Below are 7,294 nucleotides of genomic sequence, written 5' to 3'. Positions count from 1 at the left end.
ATGAGGGTCTCTTTGTAGAAATTGTGCTGTTTAAGTACCTGCATTTATCTGTATGCTTGGATTGTTATTGTGACACAAGTATGTAACTTAGAGAATTGCAAAGCTGCAGACTAAAATTTCTGTTCTGTTCTTGTTTTGTGGCACCATGTACTACTAAACTTTTTGCTTGTATTTTCTTGTTGAATGCATGGAAGTTCATGGAATGGCCATTACATTGTGAGTCTGTCTTGCAGACTTAGATTTGAAACTACTGTAATTGTAAGGCTCACTTAACTTTGGTACCATTTATATTACTTGAAAAACATTGTCTTTTTTGATCACTCATCTTCCAGCCTGATTTCTGGCCTGAAGTTAGACCGAGATCTGTTCTTCATAAACTTGATTTCAGTATCATTAAAGGTTGAATGTTGTCTTGGACTGCATACAGGTAGTTCTCTCTAAAATCAGTATACACTTTAATGTGCACAGTTCTTTCTTTACACTTGTGCAGTATAATATGCAGATGGGAATGTTATTTTGAAGTGAATTGTATTGAAGCTGTTTTGTGTGTAGCTACATCATCAGGATTTCTACCCCATCAGGTTCTCACATCATAATAAAAAAGACCCATTCTAGGCTATGACAAAAATACTGAATTAAATTATTAAAATATTTTCAGTATTTCTTCAGTTGAATACCTGGGTTTCATTTCTGACTCATTCAGGAATGTTAGATTATTGTTTTGCTGATTGAAACTGCAGGGTCAGCCTTTTTGTCCACTTAAAACACATACTTCAAGTTTGGGCTCTTGTAGATTGGAGGAATCTTGAGATTAAAATTGTTGCAAAATATTTTCCTTTGACTTAATGTTTTGTTTCACTCGAATTGCCTCAGATTTCTTTTAACTGCCTCTTAGGTTTCGTTTCATCACATTCTTGCAGTAACTAACAATTGGATGAACACTTGCATTTGGATTTCTGAGTTCTGTTCATGCCAAGATTGTCAAGTGTCTTTTGACCCCCTCGGACCAGAGTAACTTCACAAGCATTTGCCCCCATGCAAAGCACCCCACTGCTGTTTTTAAATAAAGTCAAAGCATCTCTTGTTCACTTGTCCCCATCCTCCCTCTCCCAGAACTTACTCACTGCATTTCAGAAGATGAGTTTGACTGCAGTAGCCAAAAGCATTTCATAAGCAGGACAAAGGAAAAGTGAAACTTTGCTTATTCTACTTGGGTTAAAAAACAAAACTGGGCAGGAGTGGTTGGTGTGTCACAAAGGCACGCAGTAACTGGAGAAGTAAAGAGACTTCATGTGGTTCAGTTACTTAGTTCACACCTTCTTTTCAGATGCACTCTTGGGAGTACCGATGTAGGAACAAATGAAGCAAAAAGTGTGGAAACCCAGGAGAGTTCCTCATACAGCCTTGGGTTCCTCTTGCATTGTTTTTTCTCTCCTAGTTTTAATCTCTACTTGAAATGTTTTCTTGAAGTGATAAACTATCAGCTATGGATTATATTTATCTAGACTTACTAACATGCACAGTCTTGCAAATAAAATCTTTGTTCCCCTCTGAGCAAGAAAAACAAAAGTAAACTGAAAGTCTAGAATAGCACTGTTGAAAGGGAAATAGTATGAAATTAATAAAAAATTACCTAGCACTGCAAAACAAGGCTTTTTTTATCCTTACAAGGTAATTTTAATTTTGGAGGAACTTGAGTATACTTTGCCTACTGCATTTAACTGAACTTATTTAGCCCTTGACGTGTTCATTTCTAATTGCATACTGTGAGGTAGACACAAGGGTGTGTTTTGCCTGTACAATTCAAAAATTATTGATCTGTGTTTAGGTTTTGTGTGCGAAGAGGTGTGCAAGTTCTTCTTTAACTACAAGAGCCCAGTTCTATACAACTACTAGTACTGGCACAGAATAATAATAAGCCTAATCTCAAAACAGAATTTTTAAAACAGACCCCTTACATCCTGCCTCCAGGTCTAGTAGGTGTGAATATGGTACTTCTACTTACAGGTCAAGAATAGTTTTCTGTGGAAAAAAACAAGCATTAGGAAAAGCATTCTCAAAAATAAATAACTGAATCCTCCATGAAGCTCCTTGGGGGCTGCTGTGCGGCAGTGACCGTGTGGCTGTACTGCTCGGTGCTGCTGCCAGGCGTGCTGGCTGTGCTCCAGGGCTGCTGGCGTTTTTGGCTGTATGGAGTCTATTGGAGGAGTGGATACGCCAGTGTTCCTCCTAAATGTAACCTACAGCAATGTGGGTGTTGCTGCGGGTGTTTCCCCACCTCCTAGTTCGTAGTTTTCAGGTTCAGGGTGTGGAGGAGAGGCTGTAACAGCTGAACACGGTGTAAATCCAAGTGGGGAGAAGGCTGTTCATAACCCCTGCAGGTGCACTGGGGCCGTGCAGAGTCTGCCAAGTAAAGGTAAAGTGCGACTCGGAGAGCTTTTTTTCCCACCCTTTTAAGCCGAGAACATCTTAAACCTCCGGCTGGAGGGTAGGAACTGTGTGGCGCTCAGAAGTACTGGGGGTTCTCTCGCTCTAGTGGAGCCGGGTGGGCAGCGCGGTTCGAGGGCAGCCCCCGCCCGGCTCCTCCTCCGGCTCTCCGGGCTGCTGCCTCCCCAGGGCGGGGAGGCGATGGAGCCCGGGACACCCTTCCCGGGGAGGCGATGGAGCCCGGGACACCCTTCCCGGGGAGGCGATGGAGCCCGGGACACCCTTCCCGGGGAGGCTGGTGCTGGTTCCCAGCGGGGACACCTGGCTGTCCCGTCGGCGGGGTGCGCGGGCAGCGGGGATGCCGCAGCTGGCTCAGAGCCCCTGTGCAGCCCGAGACAGGGAGGAGGGGACAGGAGGCACCCAAAAAAGCCGGTTCCGCAGCCGAGGTCCTGTCGTGGGTCTGGAGGAGCTCCGGCTGCTGTGTCTCTGGTCCCCGCACGGAATCCCGAGTTCAGAGCGGGGATTGCTGCGGCTTGGCTGGAACACGGCGTGGATCTCTTCAATGAATAAATAGTGCCATGCTACATTAGTAAAATGAAAAACAAACAACAATTCAAACAAACCCCCCCGGAAACCAGACTCAGCCCGTGCTCTAGGGCTTTGTTTCTAGCACTTTTGGGGTGCGGCCAGGGGAAAGTGCTGAGCCTGCCAAGGCAGGCTTTCCAGCAGGTTGTGTCTCATGTCTGCAATAGGAATCTTTCTACAAAAGACACAATATGATCAAGACTTGATAATCAAGGAAGAACAGAAGGGCCTGGGATAATACCTGTAAATGTGTCCCAATACTTTGTGAAAAAAATGAAAGTAGCCTTTTTGTTTATTTTACATACTAAAGATGAGGCATCGCTGTGAGACAAATCCTCCATGCAATCAGATTTCCCCACTTTATACAGCAAGGGCTGTGCTGGATAGGCAGTGTGTGTTCTGACCCACTTCTCATCCTCTGGGGTATCAGTGATGTAATCTTCATTGCTCTTAAAGATGTCTTGGTCTTCCAGGAAGATTCTAAGAGGAATAAGTAGATCTCTCTTGACCCTATCACAGCTCTTAAAAAACAAAACAACTTCCCCTCCCCCCCCCCCCCCAAAAAAAATCTCATGTGGAGATTTTCTTCTACTTTCTGAAGTAGAGCCTTTAGGAAGTGTCTGCAGACCACTGTCCTGAAAATGCATGCAGGTAACAGCTTGTACCTGTTTGTGGGAATGACACCATGGAGATAATTCCCAGGCTGTGGCTTTTCCTTTGGGGCTCACAGAGATGTAGCAGGAAGATAAGGTGAGCATTGGGGTTAGTTGGGTTAGTTTTGTAATGGGTGGGTAGGAGATGATCTCAGCATGTATCGTATTGAGAGCTCTATTGAATGCCAGGGACGTTAATAAAGGATTTTCCTCTCTCCCTGCAGCCTCTGCCTTAGGGAATCGCTGAAGTTGACAGCTCTCCCACTCTGTTCTTTGGGAACCATTCACACCTGCTCCTGTCCTAGGTAGATCAGTAGTTAGTCCACCTCAGGTGTGGATGTTTCTGGCTGATGCAGAGCAGGTCAGGCCAGACACCCAGAGATTCCCAGCCCAGATTTGCACAGCTCAGGTGAGGGGTGACACAACCAATTACAGTAATTGCTCCAGAACCCATAGCCTTGAATGAGTTCTCAGTAGGGTGTGTGACAAAGTTACATGTAATGTAAAGTTACATGTATGCTTTTATAATATAATTATATTGTTTGCTAGTTTATTTTCTTATGCCATTGTTTGTCCTAAGACCCCAAATTCCTGCAGATTACTGTTCCCCTTTCCTCAGCCATTCCATAAAACATTTCTTCCCAGCATTCACACTGGCTGCCCACTGCTGCAAGCATCAAGTGCTTGTGATGCTGAGGCAGGCTCTGGCTCCACTGGGTGGGTTTGCACGTGGCAAAAGATTAAAAAAGTGACACATTCATGGAGATACTCCTGCTGCTCTAGCCACAGGCAGAGTCAGTAGCATAAGCACTTTCGTCAGAAACAACTACACAATAAGTTTAGCAAAAGCTCTGAGGTCAGAACTGTGTATTTTATTCTGTAACTCATGGGTCATACAGGATATGATCTGCAGCATGTTGATTTTGACAGTACCCCATGTGAGCAGGGCTGCAAGATCAAGGTCTCTTTTCCAGGAGCCTTTATTGCACAGGTAAAAGAGCCTTTTAAAACTCCCTCGTTGCAGACCTGGGTGGGAGAGAAGAAATAAACTGGTTTTGCAGAGCATCTTCTGAAATTTAATCCTGTTTATCCCTTGGAGAAAAACACTGTCAAAACTTTTAGACTGAAATTTGTGATGTTTCTTTTAAGGAGAAGTCAAACATTTCCCTGTTGTCCTCCTTCTCACCCCTTCCATTTCAAATCCCACTGTGAGCTACCCCCAAGCAATGCCTGTGGCTGGGCAGAGGGGATGCGTGAGGCTCCTAACAGAAGTTGCCCACTGCCTCCAAACCTTGCCAAGAAGAAAAAAAATAAAATTTACTTATGGATAACAAACTGAGAGAGACTGAAAAGGGAGAAAGGGAGACAGGAAGATTGGTCTCCTCTCTCCCTCCCTACATCTGAACATCAGATAAGCACTTAGCAGTGAGCTCTCCTCACTGAGCTGGGGCCATTCCTCAGCAGTGACAGGAGGTTGCTTGGCTTGCTGAGAATATGTTTTAATGAATATGCAGTGTAATCTTTCCTGCTTTCTCCCCTATTCAAATGAGTGATATTTTGCAATGTTGAGAGATATGTTCAAGAGGAGCTTTTCTCCCCATTACCTCTCTTTCCCATCTCTGGTCTCACTTCTTAAAGCACAGTACACATGGTTACAACTCTTACTTAGCTTCGAGTAAGCTGCCATCATGTTCATGTGTCCAAGTGAGAATCTGGGTACAAAAATAGGAGTTCTGACTTACTGTGGTTTAAAAAAAAAATTGACTCATTGTTGAGGTAGACATTATTAAAAATCCCTATCTTAATGGCTGAGAAGACAAAATGAAAATGTCCTTTGCCCACACCCCACCAAAGCTGCTGGGGTTGCTGCTGGTAATCCTGGGCTAATGCTGATGAGCAGCAGGTGGTGATGAAGTTTGCTTTCAATTCCTGTTGCTGAAAGTCTGGCTGGGCTAAAAGGCAAAGAATTCATCCTGCAGATTAGCTGATTTAAACCCAAGATACAACCAAGTTGTAGATACATGTTGACCTGTCAATGTTTTGTATGAAAACAATGTGAAATCCCTCAGTGCCTGACTGCAGGCAGGAGCCTGTCCACCTTGGGGTGATGTGCACTCTGCAAACAGCTCCTAGGAAGAATGTCCTTGAGGCATGGCAGGAGAATGACCTTTCCTCCGGCATTTGCAGGGCTTGAAGCTCCTGGGGGACACACACTGGGGCTTCCCCAATGAAGTAATATTCTGTGTTAATCTCCCTTTGCTTAGCCAAGCCTGGGATCTGTTCATTTGCTGGCAGTGTTGGAAGGATGTGCTGAAGGGTGATGCTTCATGCACCTGGCACTGTAAAACAGTGTTATTGTGGCTGTAATCCCTAGTGGGGTGATCCCCGAGGGGGTTTCTTAATCCCCTCTTCATTTTGTACCTATACAGGTAACTGAGCACAGCCTGCTTTAGCACAAGCCATCTTGCCTTGTCTGAGGTGAGGGATATAGCGTTTGCTGCAGAGATCATTCTTTCCTGAGAAAAATCCCCTGCTTTCTTGAAAAACAATGAATATAGCTGGTTATCAAGAAACACACTTGTCTTTAACTACATTAAGAAAATATGCTTTTGCAATGACAGGGGCAGAGACCCATCAGGAATCTGGTCTAGTGAGTGCTTTTAATCTGGAGAAAAAATAAATATACACGTTTGAAATAGAAACTCACAGCTCTACCAGATACATATGGTCTAAATCTGGACATTCTTGGAAGTGCCACTGCAATCTACCTATGATGTGATGGCAGCCTCACAGATTTCAAAGGAAAAATGAGCAGAAAATTGAGGTTTCTGGACAGATATGTATAAAAAAAGCATCTCCCCAGAAAGCCAGTCCTTGTAAAACACAAGGCATCAAAGAGCCTGGGGTTGAGCGTTGTTGGGAGCCGTGATGGCGATGGGCAGCAGCGCTGCTGGGGACAGGACCCGAGGGGCAGGACCCTGGGCTGGGCTCCACAACGGGGGCGTTTCAGCCGGAGCTGATGGGGCGGTCGGGGGGATGCGGCTCTTCTCTTCTCTTCTCTTCTCTTCTCTTCTCTTCTCTTCTCTTCTCTTCTCTTCTCTTCTCTTCTCTTCTCTTCTCTTCTCTTCTCTTCTCTTCTCTTCTCTTCTCTTCTCTTCTCTTCTCTTCTCTTCTCTTCTCTTCTCTTCTCTTCTCTTCTCTTCTCTTCTCTTCTCTTCTCTTCGGCTCTCCACCAGCTCCCCCAGGCACACGGGGCCCTGCTGGGACTCAGCTGTGAAAGGGAGGTGCACACAAGAGGGAGGGGATGGGAGGAGGCAGAGCTCGCTGTCCCTCCCTCCCAGCCAGGACTGCTTTCTCGGATGCGATGGCAAAGGAGAGGAGTATGTTGAGAGATTTCTATTATTCCCTCATTTTCATGGGTTTTCCTTTTATCTGTTCCCCACCCTTCTCCCCAGGGCAAGGAGTCACTTTTGACCCTCAAACAAAATGTTTCTCAGCTCATCACCTGCAACACCCAAAAAGAAGATGATCAGCTGCAGGTAAAGAAATTTGCTTTAGGAATTGGATTTCTATCCCTCTCCCATATTGTTTCTTTCTTTTTTTTTTTTTTTTTTTTTTCCTACAGATTT

The sequence above is a fragment of the Cinclus cinclus genome, chromosome 7 (genome assembly GCF_963662255.1).
Source record: "Cinclus cinclus chromosome 7, bCinCin1.1, whole genome shotgun sequence".
NCBI lineage: Eukaryota > Metazoa > Chordata > Aves > Passeriformes > Cinclidae > Cinclus > Cinclus cinclus.
The sequence above is the reverse complement of the archived record's forward strand: the minus strand, read 5'-3'. Positions refer to the sequence as shown.